The 19,061-nt window shown below is 41.6% G+C and overlaps 1 protein-coding gene across 5 annotated transcripts in view; it reads right to left on the reverse strand.

Annotated features, from left to right (window-relative positions):
- gria4b (glutamate receptor, ionotropic, AMPA 4b) overlaps positions 1 to 19,061 on the reverse strand; it is a 198,330-nt gene that overhangs the window by 91,190 nt on the left and 88,079 nt on the right. The gene's annotated exons all lie outside the window — the stretch shown is intronic.

A 19,061-nucleotide genomic window follows, 5' to 3' on the forward strand; every position in this document is an offset into this window, starting at 1 on the left:
CGGCAGTGTCTTTGGGTGTCGCTGGACAAGACATTTACAAATATCCTGATTCAACTTATTGTGAGCCACCATAAAACCAGATATCATCCTACTCTTAATTTGCAGTGCTTACAGTCATTGGATTGCTTGTTTACATTTAAAGAATATATTACTGGAGCTTTAAATATAATACATCTGTAATATATTTCGATTTTCTTATTGTTCTCTCCTGTTTGAACAAAAAGCTTATTATTTTTCCATCTATTATTCTCAAATCAAGCATCCACACAGTTTATGCAACAAGGACGCTGTCAGGCTGTGAATCAGTTCACTTATCTTTTATTAAGCACATTTCCCCCGTGATTATTTCATTGTGTAGAAGCAAAACAACAATGCACACAATGAGGGCTCATCTCAGGAGAAACACGTACAACTCTTGGCACAGTGCCAGTAAACTAATACCAGCACACAGGAAGCGTTGTTTCCAGTTTTGCTCATGATGAATAGAAGAAGAAATGGGTGCTTAATGTGAGCAGCGATAGCCATCTTAGTCGAAAATGCACCTGAGCAGATGATGAAGACAAAACGAACGTGCGTCGTTTTGAATGACAACTGATGGCTGGGAAATGGCATGCAAAAATCACCAGAGCAGTGAATGCTTAGCGCCACGACTGGAGACAAAATAACAAACCATTATCCCACTGATTACCACTTTAAATCCTTTCAAGGGATCCGCTGAATGCAGTAAACAGAGATCAAAACCGAACACATCCGTTTCCTCTGATGCTTTCATCTCAAAAGCTGTTCTCTTCCCCCATTTAAACAGCAACAACAGTACCAACACTTCCTAGCGTCGCACTGAATCATTCCCCTCGCTGTTGTGCAGATATATTCTAGAGAACGTCTTCCCCATTAACAAAACACATCGCATTCATGCTGCGCTGCTTCATGACATCAAAACAGCACAAACTGAACCTGCGTGTGTTGTGTTTTATTGGTCAGACTTTGAATTAAATGGAAACTTCACGATTTCACAGAGTCTACACAGCACACACATACACACACATACACACAGTGTGTCCTGCTTAAGGAGATCTCCTCATTATAGAAAGGTTTGGCTGTCTACAAGAGACGCACTGTAATTGCCCACTTTTTACACACTCACAGAACAACAACAGAAAGGCAAGATAATGAGCATCCTCTGCCAGTTTCCGGGTACGAGGAGAATCAGAGCGAGCGGCAAACTGAAGGAAGAGCTCAAGATGTTCTCGTTGTTAAAGGAAAATGGGGGGTGGGGGAATCAAACAAGCTTTACTGACAAACCCATTGTTTCCATACAGAGTGCAGCACTCTACTGTAGAGATAGAGAGGAAGAAAGAGAGTCTGCGTCTTTCTGATCTGCCTGCAGCTTCATCCTTCACTGAGACAAACAAGACACCAGTCAGGGAGACAGAGGGAGGAAAGCTTCTTCTATTGTACACACAATTAAGGTACATGGAGGTGCAGGGAACTACAGTTTCAGGAAAAACACGGCAGTCAAGACCGTACTGTGGTTGCGTTTGTTGTAATATCTCAGCTAAAAGTTTGCTTTTCCTCGTGTCATGACTCATTAAAAGTTGGTGCCAGCTGGGGAGATGTAGCTACAAATATTTATTTTCATGGATCCAAAAAATTGTACTTGACTAGAAAGAGACATGTGAGTTATCTACCTAATCTCAAATGATGAGCGTGTCGACTTTGAAGTGCAACTGAAATCTGAAAATGAAAACACATCCTTTTCATACTAAAGTCCCGTCGACTGAAGAATGTGCTTTGCTTCCTGTCACTTCAGATGTTTGACCTTCACAGTGCAGAATGATGTTTGACATGATGGGAAAGACAGAATAGATTTAATTTCAAGAATTTTAATAGGTAATTGAATTTTTTTGTAGAGAAAGAAGTTATGATTCAGAGCATCATACTTGTGGAGGATTCCTGTACTGTCTTGCCTTCAAGCCTCTGAGTGGGCACATGTGTGTTTGACCTGAACAAACCTGTGCTGTCAAGTGAGCTTAAAAGCCGAGGACAGACAGCATTTTACACTAGGACTAGACCCTTTCAGGGTTAGTAAACAGTGTGACATTTTTGGTGGGCGGGGCTTAGCTGGAGTCAAAACTCCAGCTAAGCCCCGCCCACAGACATTAGCTAGCACTAGATAGCAAGTTCTGTTGGCTTGTTTTAGACAATGGAGGAAGATGATGTGAGTCTCTCTGAATAGGGTGCGTTCAGAAATATCCATTCCGTTTGCCGTAGTGAACTAAATTCGTAACACTGTCACAATGTACCGCACTGTTGGAGTGGCAGAGAGCACTCTGGGCACTCTGTCTGTGGAGACGGAGCAGCAGAGCGCAGAGCAGAGTGAATGTGTGATTAATTTAACTGTTTGTTAATTCATGTAGAAATATAACACTCCATTTCTTCGACCAACAGGGCTCTCATTTTAGTGTCGAGCATCAGACTGAATTTACCAACGCACCATGTCAGGTCACTCACTCTCCGGAACCGCCAGTGTTACTTGAATAAGTAAACACTGACCAACAAGACCAGACTGGCCGACCCGTATGCTCTCACTCAGTGGATGGATGATGTCACAGTCAGTCAATCTTACAAAGGAGGACGACACTTGAACGGTTTCCTCCAGTTTGTTTTGCTATCAAAGCTAACGTTAGCTAATGTGCTAAAAAGTTAGCGTTACGGAGAAATCCAGTATTCCTCTTAATCCCTCCCCAGTTTCTGATGAGGTGGACATGATAACCCTTAATACACATAACGTTATTCATCCCTACAACAGGAAATACTTTTCCCCTAACCTGATATGAAGTGTGTGCTGCACATGTGAGCATTTTTGATGATGGCCTCCATCCAGTCCTCTCCTCTTATCACATTTAACCATAGTAGTCTCTGTTTTTGTTGACGGGCAATGGCGGCTAGTTTTGAGCCATGACTCCTTCTATTCTGGCTCCCAATAACACAACAAGACCACATTTTAAGACTCCTATGTAGCCTACAGCCCTGTGGTGGCGTCGGCCCTAAAAGGGTCTACTGAAGACCAAAGCTTTTTTTTTAGCTTATGGGTGTAGACATTTGCAGGTATGTTTTGAAAGATGATTTTTTTGAAGTGGGGTTGTATGGGGTACTTATCCATAGACAGTATATTGCACACAGTAGATGTCAGCAAGCACAATTCCAGTTTGGAGAAGCAGGCTGGAGTAAGACATGGAAACTAAGCAATTTACTGCTGTGGATGGTCAGCAACAAAACCTATATTAGCCACTTAAAAAAAAGTCCCACCTACAAAAATCTATATCAGTGTAAGTGTACGCTATATTGAGAGTATTTTCACTGCTTTACCTTAATGTCAGACAGTGATTTCCAACAGGAAAATGAGGTCTTCACATCGCTCTCTTTAAAGCCAGACTCCATTGAGAAAAACAGTGATTTAACATTGCTGAACACAGCAGCTGCTGGTCTACTGCTGCCTCATTCAGTTAGTTAGTTTGTGTTATTGTGTGACTTTGTTGTTTAAAAAGGTTAATTTGGATTTACCAAACTCGCACAATAACACAAACTAACTAACTTATTGAAGCAGCAGTAGACCAGCATCTCCTGTGTTCAGCAAACTAAAATTAATGTTTTTCTCAATGGAGTCTGGTGGTTTTGACAAGAGCATAGATTGGAAAAAGCAACGACTGGAGGCGCCATCATGAAAACTAAAAATATAAAACACACATTTCTCCATTTGGCTACGGATGTTTTTTTTGTTTTTTTTTTCCAAAAAGCAGAGGTTAGAAAAAAACAGCCTCATCATCAGTAAAAAATGTTTTACATTTCTGCAAACCATGGATATGTCATTTGTACATTTTATGTAGTGGATATGTTCAAACTTTTATTTCCTACAGCGCTGTGGTTTTTTTAAGGCACAAGACCACTTGGTTATGGTTTGGAAAAGATCGTGTTTTGGCTTAAAATACCCTGTTTTGGTGCCCAAATCATGCCTCCAGTGTCTCCCTTAAAAAAACCAAGATTTGTTGTTTGTTGGTCTCAGTTGTCTGCAGTGCTGTGCAGCTTGGCAGCTGTCTCTCCTAAATCTAAAACTATCCAAATGTCCAGCTCCCAATGACAAAGTCAGCTTACAGACATGTAATCAGAACTAAGTCACTTCAGAAAAATGTATATGATATGTATGGAATATATAAATGTAGTGTATCTGTGGTTTGCAGGAACATAACATGCCAATATTTTCTTCAGTTGACTGAGCTGGAAGATCTGTACGCTGCAGTCGGACTTTAACTGCACATATGGACACACCTGCTCCCTGAAGACCACAGTGACTAACATTTACTCTCAGGGTGTGTGTATGTGTGTGCCCATGTGTGTGTGTGTGTGTGTGTGTGTGTGTGTGTGTGTGTGCCCGTGTGTGTGTGTATGTGTGTGTCCATATTGAAGGCTGAAGGCTCGCAGGATTTGTGGTAGAGAGAGTGTCCACTCAACCAAGAAAGGAGTCCAGAGGTTGGAAAATCCACACAGCCCACTGATGTCCCCTCAAGGGATGGGATGACATCAAGCACACACACACGCATGCACACATGCTTGGATCCCTATGTGTCCGTCCACACCCTCGTTGTCGATGCTACACTGCTATCATGTACAAATAACAGTTTGAGAAAACAACACACCACAAAAGGCAACCAGTGGGTCTGAAATCAAATCCTGACTGGCTCAAACTTTGTCTCCCTCTGCTGTGTTTGTCTTTAATTACTGCCTAATTCATGGCATCAGGGCAAAGCAATACTAATACTACCACCACAACCAGTCACATTTCATTTAAACCTCTGCTACCATGTTTTTTAATCAAGAACATACTGTATTTCTGCCACTCTTGCATGGAGGCAGTCCTATAAATAAGACCGATAAACCAATAGCGATGGTACTGATTACAATAACATTAAAATAAATTTATCTCAAGCACACTCATTGTGCATACTGCTGGAGAACAAAGGACAGGACATAACTAACAGCATTAATCAGTCTACATGTTAGTAAATGTTTTGTTACATCAATTGCAACAACACCATTTTAAAAGAGGTTAAAATTAAGACATTTGTTTTAAAAGGTATACATGGACGTCTTGTGTTTGTTAGACATCCTTTAAAATCACTAATGTATTTTTTACCAATATGTTTTCATGTCGAATTTGTAATGAAGTATAGTGACTGTTTTATAACCCCAGTTCCAAATAAGTTCAGACACTGTGTAAAACAGAATGCAATGATATGTAAATCCCTTTTCACCTCTATTTAATTAAATACAGCCCAAAGACAAGATATTTAATGTTCAAACTGATAAACTATATTTCATTTTTTGTAAATGCACACTGATTCTGAATTTGATGCCTGCGTTCCAAAAAAGGTGGGAAAGGGGGCAACAAAAGACAAAATAAAGTGGGGAATGCTTAAAAAAACACCAGTAAGAAACACAGGTAAATAGGTTAATTGGTAGCAGGTGATAGTATCATGATTGGGTATGAAGGGAGCATCCCCGAAAGGCTCAGTCATTCAAAATCAAGGACGGCATGAGGTTCACCACTTTGTGAAAAACTGCACAGTCCAGCAGTTAAACAATGTTTCTCAAAGCACAGTTGCAAGAAATTAAGTTATCTCACCATCTACAATCCATAATATCAGCAAAAAAAAGGCTGAAAATCAACATTGAATGCTCATGACTTTTGACCCCTCAGGCTGCACTGCATTAAAAAAAACAGCATGATTGTATAAAGGAAACTACTAGATGTGCTCGAAAACATTTTGGAAAACCTCTGTCAGTAAACATAATTCATCACTGCATCTAAGACTCTACCATGCAAAGTGAAGCCAAGATAAACAACATCCTGAAACGCCGCCAACTTCTCTGGACCCAAGCTCATCTGAGATGGACTGAGACAAAGTGGAAAAGTGTGCTGTGGTCATCAAACTGTTTTTGGAAATCATGGATGTCTTGTCCTCCAGGATAAAGAGGTAAAGGAACATCCAGATTGTTGCCAGCTCAAAGTTCAGCAGCATCTGTGATGGTGGAGGTGTGCTAGTGCCCATGGCATCATGGGTAACTTCACATCTGTAAAGGCACCATGAATGTTGAAAGGTACATAGAGGTTTTGGAGCAACATATGCTGCCATCCAGATGACGTCTTTTTCAGGGACGCCCCTGTTTATTCCAGCAAGACAATGAGACACATTGTGCTCGTGTTCCAGCAGTGTAGCTTCGTAGCAAAAGAGTGTAGGTACTAGACTGAGCTGTCTGCAGTCCAGACCTGTCTCCTACTGATCATGTGTGGGACATGATGAAGCACAAAATATGACAATGGAGCCCCTGGACTGTTGAGACACTGAAGTCGTATATCAAGCAAAAAACTTTGAGTTTATGTGGAACAATGTAAAAGACAGTGGTGCAAGAAGGACATAAAAGCACAGTGTAGAAATACTCTATTCCAAGTAAAAGTCAAGCATTCGACAGTAAAAAAGTGCAAGAGTATTAGCTTTAAAATATACTTAATGTAATAAAAGTAAAAGTACTCATTTATATTTTGGATTATCAATCTGAATCTGCAAAGTAAATTAAGTTACCAAACAGGTTTAGTGGAGTAAATCACAATAGTTCCCTTTGAATTGTAGTGCAGTAGAAGTATAAAGTTGCAGAAAATGAAGAGTACGATACTGATACTGAGTACTGTCCCCCACGGTAAAAAGCTACATAAGCTACATTATCATAAACATCAGCTAGAGTTTGGAAATCCTAAAGCAGCTGTCCAACTGGCCACCATTCAGACGCATCACCTCGGATGCTGCAAAAAGTTTTCACGATGTACATTCAGTCCAACTCTGAGCCTTACAAAGGATTCTTCAAGGTCACATTTCAACATATTCAGGAGCTGCCAACGAGAGCATGCTGCCCAGAGAAGCTCTGGCACGGTGGACAGTACAGGACTGAGCTATGCTACATGCCAAATGGCAGATGATGAGTGTTATCCATTTCATTAAAATAGATTGCCTCAGCAATGAAGGAGGAATCCTTCAAAAAAAAAAAAAAAAAAAAAAAAAACCATCAACAGCTAACAGCTTGCCTCATGCCTGCTTCATCAGTATCTCTCCCTGGTGACAAACATGACAATCTCTTCTGGATTTCCATTCAGTCAATCATTGCTTTTACTATGTCGACTGCTTTCTCCAAAAGCATACAGAAATCATTGTCTGCACAGTTTCCTCACACAACATGAATGTCTAAAGTCTAATGTCTAATGTCAGCCTCCCAGGTGAAAGTTGGTGGTTGTTGGACCCATCCACCACCTCTTCCACACATATGACTTGGACTCCTGCTACCTTAACTTTCTTTGTTGTCCTGTCACATTTCTCTCTGATGCTGCCAGGCACCGTTAAACCATAACCGTGACCGACCGTGTATCATGCCAATGTGAAAGGATGGCATCAGTGTCTAACACCAGAAGTTACTGACCATGTGCTGGTTTTCGACGACTTCAGAGTGAGACTGGGTTGATTTTTGCCACTGACAGGCTCAGATTGTTATTCTGTGGGCTCTAGTTTCACAGACTGGGCGAGGCAGAGGCGCAGCGCACCTGCGCTTTGCCAACTGGGTGTGGCCAGGCGGATTTTGTAAGTTTGGCACACCGTGCGCCCTGGCTTTCCCACCTCCGTCCCCCCTACCTGCACAAGTCGGAAAGAGGGAGGAGAGAAGGCGTGGAGTGGATTTTACACACATCACACCAATCAAATGAGCCCCTCTCCTCACGTAATGAGAGTTTACTCAATTCGCCATGGCAGAAGAGAGCAGCAGCATCAGACAGCCAAACTTCTCCCAGGAGGAAACTGATGTTTTGGTCCGGGAGGTCCAAGCTCGCAGTGTCCGAACATACGGAACTGCGAGCAAACCTCCACGGGCTGATGATGCAAAGGTAGCCTGGGAGGAGGTCACCACAATTGTAAATCAATGTTGCTTTTCTCTCGTGCGCGCGCGCTCTCTCTTTCTCTCTTGCAGTCTCACTCTGTTTCTTTTCTTTTGACTTTTCTAAGACGACAGATGCTGAATATATACTCCCTATCTGATGCTGTGGCTGTTTGTGGTTGTCTGAGAGGGATGTGAACTCATTAGTTTGCAGCTGTGTTAATCAAATCAGGTTGGGTTTCCATTACATGTGCCAAACGTGCCAAACGTGCCAAACAGTGCCAATCCCCTTTGATCTGACACCAGATGTGACGGGACAGTCGATATAGAGATACATTTATGTGCTGATTGCAGATAGTTGCATTGAATAGTGTTTTTTGGGTATTTATTGCATCGTTAATGTGCCTGATATTCTGGAAACCTGCCTGTGAGGTTTTGATGACATGTGCGCACTGTCCGCCGGTCAGCCAAACTTCGGCTTACACCGGCTGCACTCCGCCTGCGCTGACAGTAGACGTGGTTTCAGCTGGCGAGCTTTTAGCGCACCTTCGGCGAAGCCTTTTGGCACGAAACTGTCACTGCGCCAAGCTGGATCAGTCGATACCTCCCCCTGTTGCGCCGCCACACACATCTCAGCGCACCAAACTACCAAACTGAGCGTGCCTTGGGTTGCGCTGCTCAAAACTAGCTCTGCGCGGGGTTCGCCACCCTGCGCCACGCCGGGAAACTAGAGCCCTATGTGTTTGACAACATTATGGAAAGGATCCCAACAGAGACAGACCTTTTTCTTAAAGAGTAAGATTCTTATTGTTCAATTAGAAACAGCCCTGAAATCGCCATCACCAAAGCCACCAGACTCCATTTAAACAGTCATTTTAGTGTATATACAGCCGCATAGTTTCACATCTAACCAGAAATTAAAGGTTCATATCAACCAAACCAGAGGTGGAGATTGTAGGAACAAGACGAATCAACACCTTTTTTGTGGGTTTTATTTTGTTTCTGTCAACTTCGAATGATTTGTGTTTTACGATGATGAAATTACCTACCTAAATTTCCTACCAGGTCTCACTCTGCAGTCATCCAAAGCTGGCGCTTGGCCAGTAACTTCTGGCATCAGACACTGACAAAAAAGCTGTCCTTCCACATCCCTGTGATATGTGGCCGGGGCGCCATTATTGTTTAATGGCGCCCAGCAGTGTCAGGGGGAAAAGAGGTGGGACAACAACGAAAGTTAAGGCAGCAGAAGTCCAAATAGGGTGGGCGGGAGTTTTGGTGGATGGGTCCAACAACCACCAACTTTCACACAGGAGGTCGGTGTTTGCTTTTGCATGTAACAGGCTGAAGTTGGAGTCTCAGAACATCAACAACCAATGCACCCAGGGCAGGCCATCCGTTTGGAAACACTTTTCAAAAGTGGGGGGTTGATCCCTATACATTTTTATACTTCCTGTGAGTAAAATCCAATTAATCATATTACCACATGTATTTTCTATCTACTGTGAAGACCTTGTTTTCTTACTTTGAAAAGCAGAGATAGTCACGTGTGTGTCCTGGGCTGAAAAAATGACCTTGAATGAATGATTAGAGAGAAGTAAAATCCAACACTGACTAAGAAAGTTACTGCAAGGTATTCATTTATAAGATCAAATCAGGAGTGAACAAATGATTTCTTTCTTCATTTGTTCATTCAGTCTTGAGGCCACTTCAATCAAATAATTGTGCACAGAAGGGACCCCAGTATTCAGAGATATTGAAATACATTTTTAAAAAAAAGGCAATTTTCCTTTTTCCTTTGCCAAAATTTAGTGTACCTTTGGAGCATTATTTGGCCCCCTTTTCGACAAGACAGCTTAACATGATTGGTGCCAATGGACGCCTTAGGTCCTCTAGTTTAATATGTTACCCGTGTCTTCACTGCAGCTTAAAACTGAGCCTGATAAGGCAGGTTTTATTTGCTAAAAATTAGTCTTCCTCACTTCTCTTATTCAGCTCTGCCTGTCACACCTGCTGCTTCTGCACATTTTTTTGTTTTGTTTGTCAGATATTTGGCTAATGCCTCTCTGCTCCATTCTGCTTATAATTAAACACAAAGCAAGTAAACTAAAGAAATCTGAGAAAAATAGAAAAGATTTCATGTGAAATGTGAAAATGTGAAATGCAGAATTAAATATGTGCAACTAAATCTAATGGGGAAAATAGTCAAACTTCTTAAAATATTTAACTCACAGTGTAACTTATTTATTTTTTATTTGTAGTTTCTGTGTAGGAAAAATGTGACAACCCTTTTCCTGACAACTAGAAAAAAAAATTCCATTTCAGAAAAATGTCAAATGACTTGCAGTCAATCTGAGATGTGACACATGTGTTTTGAGACACAGCGCTTCACAGAAACTCCAGCGAAGGACTGCTCCAGTGCAAACAGACAGCAGCGTCCAATAGTAGCAATCCATCAGAGTCAAGATGTATCAAACAGGGTCTGCTCTGTGTGACCTAGTAGTGATGTGACAGCAGTAGTACTGACAGTGAGTGGGCGGCCGCTAGTTACAGGCCGGCCTCCTGGACTGGTCCATTTAGTCCCACACCAGCACTGACCCTGAAACAGCATCCGCTGGCCTCACACTCCACTGCACAAACAGGTCAGAGCACACACACACTCACTGCAGCTCACTCTGATCAATGGGCCAGACATTGTGCGTGTGACACACTAACAGAGCAATGCGACAGAAGCTCTCCTGTCATTTTACATAACAGTCGTCTGAAACCAACATCTCTTAACCTCATGTGGGGGAATTTGGCTGGAGTGCATCTTCTGTCATCTGAAACTTAACAAACCATCAAGCTGAGCTGAGCTTTGCTACGCTGAGGTGAGATAAACTCTCCCAGTCTGGTCCCACTGACGAGCAGGACTTTGTGCGGCTAAACTGCTTTGTCATCAGTGATCTATGTGACTCTGTGGACGGTTGGATAAGGTCTGGTGCCAGTGACACACTTTCCCCTTGGTCCCCCAGGTGTCAGGCCCCACCCACCGCAGAGGGCAGTTTGATGATGGCTGCCCCCGACCTCTGCCCCATCAATATATCGATCTCAGCTGCACAGAACAAACCTCCATTATTTACCACTTGTTTTAGAGCAAAAACACCCAATGCTCGCTGCCAGTGGGGTGGCAATTCACTGAATTTTGAGTTATGGCAAATTCTTTGTATCTCAAGTCATTTTCCAGTAAAATATCCAAACCGATTTTAATCAATTACACTTCAGGGGCAGAGCGGAATAGAACTGATGAATGAGAGTATATTTAGCCTGCATTATTTACGGCTTCCTGGATTTCTTCTGCAGTAACTCCTCAGGAAGTGTCAGACTTTCAAACCTCTGTGTGCTAAATTATTTGTTTGACACATCACCAAAACAATACCTATAGTATAAATAGCTATTTATGGTTTTTTTGAATGATAAAATCCCCAAAAGAAAAAAGAAAAGATTGGAATGACTTGCGCTGAAGTACAACACAGTACAGATGCTGCATAAACATGCTAGAGTCAACATTCAGCAGCTACACATGGAAAACTGTTTGCACTTACAGTAATGTGAAGGTGCTTTGGATAAAAATACCTTAATGTATGTAGTAGATGGTTTTAAAAATGTTTTAAAAAAAGATACAAATCTTGTCTAAAGAGAAAACAATCTGTGATTTATTCTGTAAAAAGAATCTAGGATTTGAATCTATTCCTGGTGAGCTAGTTGTTCCAAAATCCAAAACAAAGACACGAATAAATCATGTCAAACTTTAGACTTAAAGCTATTTTCAACCAACATAAGATTCACTTTAAAGTATAATGCTGCTTTTATTCTAAGTTTTTATTATTGTCAGCACATCTAATAAAAAGACCAAAACCAACAATGTGATAGTCCATCTATCAATACTCTTTACAAAGCTCATTTGTTCTCAAATATGACATACCATATGTCTTATTTACTGGTCAAAAATATATAATTTTATATTTGGGGAAAAAAAAAAAGCTTAGTGATATCCTTAGACAGAAGTAACTTGGGCTTTTACTGGGGACTACTTTCAGCTGTGGATTTATACGCATTTGTTGCTCAAGTGAGTATTTTCCATTAACGTATAAAGAAAACTGGACATGTTGGCAGTGGGATCACGTTCCTTTGAAAGTTGCTCAGAGATGCATTAAGCCAAAAGAGTTCAACTGCTGCGTATAAAATTACCAAGATGGTGGGTACTGCTACTATGGCCAATAGAGCAGGCTCACCTCCACTGGCCAAGGCAGTTACTTCTGGTTTGGTGCTCTGTTAACTTGAATTGAGATAAAATGATTAAATCATGGGTGGCACGTGGATGGAATAGTAGTGGTACGGTGGTGCAGTGGTTAGCATTGTCACCTCACAACAAGAGGGGCGTGGGAGCCCTTCTTTGCAGAGTTTGCATGTTCTCCCTGTGTCAGCATGGGTTTTCTCCAGGTACTCCAGCTTCCTCCCACAGTCCAAAGACATGCAGATTAATTGGTGACTCTAAATTGTCCGTAGGTGTGAATGTGAGTGTGAATGGTTGTCTGTCTCTATGTGTCAGCCCTGTGATAGTCTGGTGACCTGTCCAGGGTGAACCCCGCCTCTCGCCCAGCGTCACCTCAAGACGTTTCATGTTGGACTGACACACAATAGTGTGCATGTTCATGGTAATAAAGGAACATGTCAGCGAGTGATTTGGCGTGTCTCACTGATGTGTTTTAATACCTTTTGCCCAAACAACTTGGTCTCACTCTGAAGTCATCAAATATCAGCGAATTCTGGAGCCAGACACTGACAAAAAAAAGCTGTCCTTTCACGTTTGGCATGATACTCAGCCAGTAACCGTTATTCTGTAATGGAGCCTGTCAGTGTCACAGTGAAGGAGTGACAAATACCACAAAGACCAACCGTCACATCTTACATGTACATGTGCTGAACAATAACAACAATGGAGGAGAGATGTGTTAATATATATAAATATATACATATATATACAATTTCTCAACCTGGTCTCACTCCAAAATTGTCAAAAACCACCACTTGGTCAGTGATTTTCTGGCATCAGACACTGACAAAATAATCTGTCTTTTCACGTTGGCATGAATGCAGCCGTTCACCGTTATTGTTTAATGGTGCCAGAGGGAAATGCAGCACTTGTTGGCTTAACCCAACCAAGTGCAATTATTGAAGGAAAATAAACGTCAATTTGCAGTGTCGTACCAATGTTGCTGAAGTTGACACGGTGTCCCAGAACATAAACAACCAACGCACCCAGGAAAGTCCATGACCAAACACTGATATGTGACAAGGCTGGAGTGAGAATATGTTGGCCAAAAATGAAGGTCTCTGGTACAGAGATATAAGATAATTCACAGGCAACCCTTGTCAGAAGTTTCAATACACTGTTGGTTTTGGTCTTTTCATTAAATTTGCTGACTATGAAACAACAGCAGTCTTACTTTTTAAAGCTGGCCTAATTAGTGATCCTTAAGAGATCCTCTCGACCATTATACAGGTCACGTTGAGCATATTCTTACCCAAATCCTCTCAAAGTTTAGACCTCTACATGTTTTTGTTTGTTCTTGGCTGCCAGCTCACTGATTGGATCGGACAATGGGAGTGATGTATTGTTTCTATTTGACAGGGACAGCTGAATGTGATTAATGCATTTTATTGGCAATTTGTGACACAAATTCTCTTTTTTGGAAAAACTTGAGAAACTGCCTCATCATCAACCATAAGTATGAAATTGAACTGACACCAAGTGTTTTAAGTTATGAGTCATCCTAACAATAGTTTTGAGATATCAGTGTATCACAGGATTAAACATTTAGGATTTTGACAAAGGAATATTCCAACATGAAGACACTGTGTAGGAAACTTCTCAAGTAATATCCAGTGACTTGACTCTGTGTGAAAAGCCACTCATGATGGTATTTTCTCTCATCATCAGTTCTTGAATTGTATGCAGTAGTTGTAAGACATCTTCATCGACTCACAGAAGAAGCAGAAAGCAACACGAGTGGAGGTCTTTCATGAAAAAGGATGGAGGGTACGAGGACGAAACCCCTTTGTGTCCGTAATAGTTTCAATGAGGTAGAGATCAATACAGACCTCTTGTCTGAGCAGGCCAGATGAAAAGAAACCATCGCTATTTTACCGAGCGTACACAGCCCTCACGCCGGGCAGGAAGCCATTTCGAACAGGATCACAGCAGCATGCGATCGGTCATTCCATCCTTCAGTTCAACACCTCTATTGACACTGTCAGACACAGTGTAGCGGCTTCAATGAAGCTCACGATCCCTTTATTTAAAGGATTAATTACTTGGTTGAACAGGTTTAAATTGTGTCAGCTGGACAACAGAATCATCATTAGTGTAGCCGAGCCATGACAGCAAAACTGCCTCATATTAACATTTAAATTATCAGTGAGTGCCTTATAGAAAAGTGAATTATGAACACAAAACAAAACTCTGTGGAAACAAGGCATTATCACCATAAAACTAGTCGTGTTCCAGTGTTAACACTCAATGAGTGACTGTACTTTAATTATATTGTATAGTAAACAAGCAAAACACTTTCCAGGACTGTCTTTTATGTGGAGAAACATAATAGTCACAAGGTCTCTTTAGCATTCATGAGAGGAAACAGGAAGGAGTCCAAAACAAAAGTGAGAAGTAAAGCTGGCAGAACTGCAACACCTACGGATTGTAAAAAAAACCCAGTTGCTATACTTCCTGTTTAAACTCGCTTTTATTAAAAAATATGCCACTTCTATATGAAAAATATACACACGCAATAAAAATATATTAGCAACACTTCACAATGCATAAAGAAATGTAGGGCAGAGGTATTAAAGGTATACTCTGCAGGAATTGTAGGTAACCATTTGCAAACAGTATTTGCAGTGAAAGTGAAAATGAAGGCCTAGATTGGCATTTCGCCTCATTTTTTGAAGTGATTTCCTAGCCTCCTCTTGGATGTGTGGTGCTTACAGTTTGGCACCTGGTCGCTACCTTTATATAAAGTCCCAACTTCACCTGCACAGTTTCAAGGTGACATTTAAGGTTAGTGTCACCAATTCAGTATCTGATCAAATCTTCCTGAGATATGACATTGAGTAATGGACAGGAAAGTGTTTTATATCAACATTTGTGGGAAATGTTTTTATAATTAGCAAATTAATTCTTAGTCTTATATAGCCAAAAAGCATGCTTTGTGAGGTCACAGTGACCTATGACCACCAAAATGTAATCAATTTATTGTTGAGTCTAAGTGAACGTTTGTGCCACATTTGAAGATATTGCCTGGAGGCGTTCCAGAGATATTGCGTTCAGAAGAATGGGATGGACAGGCGGATGGACAACCTGAAAACATAATGACTACGGTCACGGCTTTTGTATGAGTCTTATCCTTTAGGTAAATCCTGCACTGTATACCTTTAATATGAACACCTACCACTCACCATATAAATCTCTACTTAATCCACACAATGTTTTTCACAAACTTATTTCTTTCTATAATTTAAAACAACATCACACTCACCACACTATCATAACCATGGTAAACATTTTTCTTCTTCAACATCCCCTCTATGGCTGATATGACCAACATCAGCAAGACACTTTACACACCTACAGGCCAAGGCTGGTTTGAAACCAACACCAGCCCCAACTGAGAGTGATAACCTCACTAAATCAGTCATTTTATTAACATTAGAAAATGTTTTTAATCTGTATCTGCATTAAAACACCAACAATTACCAATAATGCTTTGAAATCCTGTTCTAAAAAATCCAGGATCTACAATGTTTGATCTTGTTTCTCGGTCCACTGCGTGACTTTCCCCCAAATATCCTACTTACGACAAACAAACAAACCAGTGGGACAGAAAACATAACCTCATTTGCAGGGACAAAAACAGAACAGAAACTGGAGCAGCTTTCATTAACTGGCTGAGGACTGAATCAGTGTCCTGTTACAGCAGCAGGTAACAGAGAGCAGCACGTACCTGAAAATGACTGAATTATATGATACAAGTGTGTATGAGACGTCTGTGTCTCTGTTAAACCTGGCACCTAGCAACACACTGCTGCCTCCTTCATTTCCTGTGTGTGTGCATGTGTGTGTGTATGCGTGTGTGTCAGATTGAATAAGGCCTTTGTGCCATGTTCTTGTGTGCATTCAAGTGCATGTTGCATGCATGTACGCATTTGTGCGCATGACTTTTCCTTTGGCATCAAGCACACACACAGAGAAAGAGAGGGAGAGAGAGAGTCGCACTGGACATCAGCATAGCACCTTCCCACTTGATGCATGAGTGCCACTGACAGACCATGTCTCACTACATACACACACTCTTTCACACACATGTACACATGACCACACATGCACTGCGCAGCGCCGTATTCTGTCTGCTTGACTTTGTCTCCCACCATGCCCTGGGTTAAAGAGTGGTGGTGCAGGGCATGAGGGAAGATGAAGCTCTGCTCTGCACATCATTTACACACTCCTCCTCCTCCTCTTCGCCCACCCCCTCCATTTCCCTCCACCCTATCATACAATCAGGCAGCCTGAGGTTGAATACTGAGGGAATTAGAGGTAGCCTTGTGTGTAGTTACACACGTACATGGAAGACGCTGGTTAAAACTCAGGGTGTCACAACTGTAGTATGAGCCTTAAAGGTCCAGTGTGTAGGACTTAGGGGGATATACTGGCAGAGATTAAATACAATATAATGAGTATGTTTTCTTTGGTGTAAAATCACCTGAAAATAGGAATTGTTGTGTTTTTGTGACCTTAGAATGAGCTGTTTATATCTACATCAGGAGCAGGTTCTTGCTTTCATCTGAGGGTGCTTTCACACCTGGTGTGAACACAGCAATCACACTCAGGTGTGCACGGAAACAACCGGACTGAGACCTTCTTGAAGAGGTGGTCTCAGTCCGGTTACAAACGAACTCTGGTGCGGTTTGTTTGTGATGAGAACGTGTTCCGACCTGGATCTGAACCAACTGCAGTCACATGACACATAGTTTGGGTTAAACATGAGCATGTTACAGTCCTGGAGGATTATTAATGTGCACCTCCTCCTGTACTGCCTTAATATGCACATTCAGCACATCCAATGCATCAAAACATTGTTTTCTAGTTGGAGTGTATGGTTTGACCAGACTTTGCGCTAGACTTTTTCATCACCGGTCATTTTGACCGACAGGGTCATAAAAATCCGGTCATAATCTATTTTTACCGGTTATTTTAATTTTCGTTTTTAAATGATAATAAAGATATTCAAAGACATTTAGTTTTCATTCGTTCGTTTTTAATAAATCCAACGAGCAAGTTATAAAGTGTGCATTAATAAAGACATGAACGAAAAGATGAACAGACATCCACACACCCGTGCCATTAGGCTTAGGCTGGACACACCGGACGGCACTAACGCGTTACTAACGCATCCGGTGTGTCCAGGGCGTTATGTAGTTATGCCTGTAGGCTAGGTGACACAAAATTAAAATTGTAATGAAGTGATTAGGGTATTGAAAAATGTGTTAGGTTATGCACTGTTGTGTTATTTTAAATTATAAACGGTATTTTCTCCTCACGTTCCACAGTGCGTGCTGTTGTTATTTTATTTTGAAAATTGGCCGGATTCTCTCGTCTTTTCTGTGTCCGACTTCCTGTTTGGTACGATCCGCTTGCGGCTCCCGTGAAAAACAGACCAGACGGCGAACTGAAGCGCTGCCTCCGCGGGTGCTCCGCTCTGCTCAGCAGCCTGTGTGGACAGTCAGATAGGTTAACATGGGCGCTGACTGAAAAATGCCTCTGCTGCTGGGCGCCGTGCTTCGGTTCCACGTCCGGTGTGTCCAGGGCGTTATGTCAACAACGCTACATGAAGCAGATGAATGACTTTTTCTCTGCGCTGTGAAAACGGCAGCCACTTAAACCACTGACTGCGCACTCCACCGCCAAGTGGGCAGGGGTGGTAATTGCAACCGGTCAAAATGACTGACGGCCTTCAGATTTTCCGGTCATTGTTACAAAAAAACGGTCAATGACCGAGAATATCCGGTTAACGCGACCCCTGGGTTTGACGAAAATGAACAATGACAGCAATATAGTCCACGATGAGCAGCGCTAAAATCAACCTGCGTAGTTGTCCCTCCATTGTGACATTAGAAAGTGTCACATTTATCTTGCAAGTGAACTCTTCTTCAACATTTGGTTTACTTCCTGGATTTTTCCCACATGGAAATTCTGACCAATCAAGAGCAGCAAGCACCCTGATAGCCAGTTGCAAGGACTTGCGTAATACCACAGTTTGGACAGATCTTCACACTCAAAGTTGTGTCTGGAAAAACAATAATTATCTAATGGCAGAAATCACAACTCTGGATTCTTACCAAAATATTATCAGCTGCTTCTTATGTTGACCAGATTTCAGTGGAGTTCAAGTTGTATATCTTTGGTCCTATCAAGAAGCACAAACCTCCTACATTCAAGAATAAAAACAGCAAATAACATATTTATGTACTGTATGTCTGAGTGGAATCTATTCAGAAAGCCTCATTACAAACCCTGCACTAAATAAATGTAATCAAACAAACTGCATCATAGGCATCATATTATAAACTGTCAGCCACAAATATTGGCAAAATGTTAGTATATATTGGTGACCCACATAAATTCGCACAATCAGAAACTCAACTGGAGCCACACAATTACATTAAGTGCATGCTGTAGCCAGTGGAGCCCTGCTCACAATGCTGTTGGCCCTGTGGGAAAAAGTATATAACAGATGGTTAAAATACAGCTGTGACCGTAAGTCAGCCATACAACAGCCACCTACACTGCTGCTGGCCCATTGCTCTTTGTATACCAGCCATGCTTTCATGGAAAGTGGGGGGTAAAACACACATTAGAATTTTCAAGTCAACAAACAACAAACATGACAGCTAATAATGCAGCTGAGATCCTCAGAGAGATCGCCAAGGGGCACAAAATGCTCCAAACTATGCAATATTTTAAGTGCAACCGCCAAGGGATGAGTGAACTAAACGCC

The sequence above is a fragment of the Epinephelus fuscoguttatus genome, linkage group LG12 (assembly GCF_011397635.1).
Source record: "Epinephelus fuscoguttatus linkage group LG12, E.fuscoguttatus.final_Chr_v1".
NCBI classification, from domain to species: domain Eukaryota; kingdom Metazoa; phylum Chordata; class Actinopteri; order Perciformes; family Serranidae; genus Epinephelus; species Epinephelus fuscoguttatus.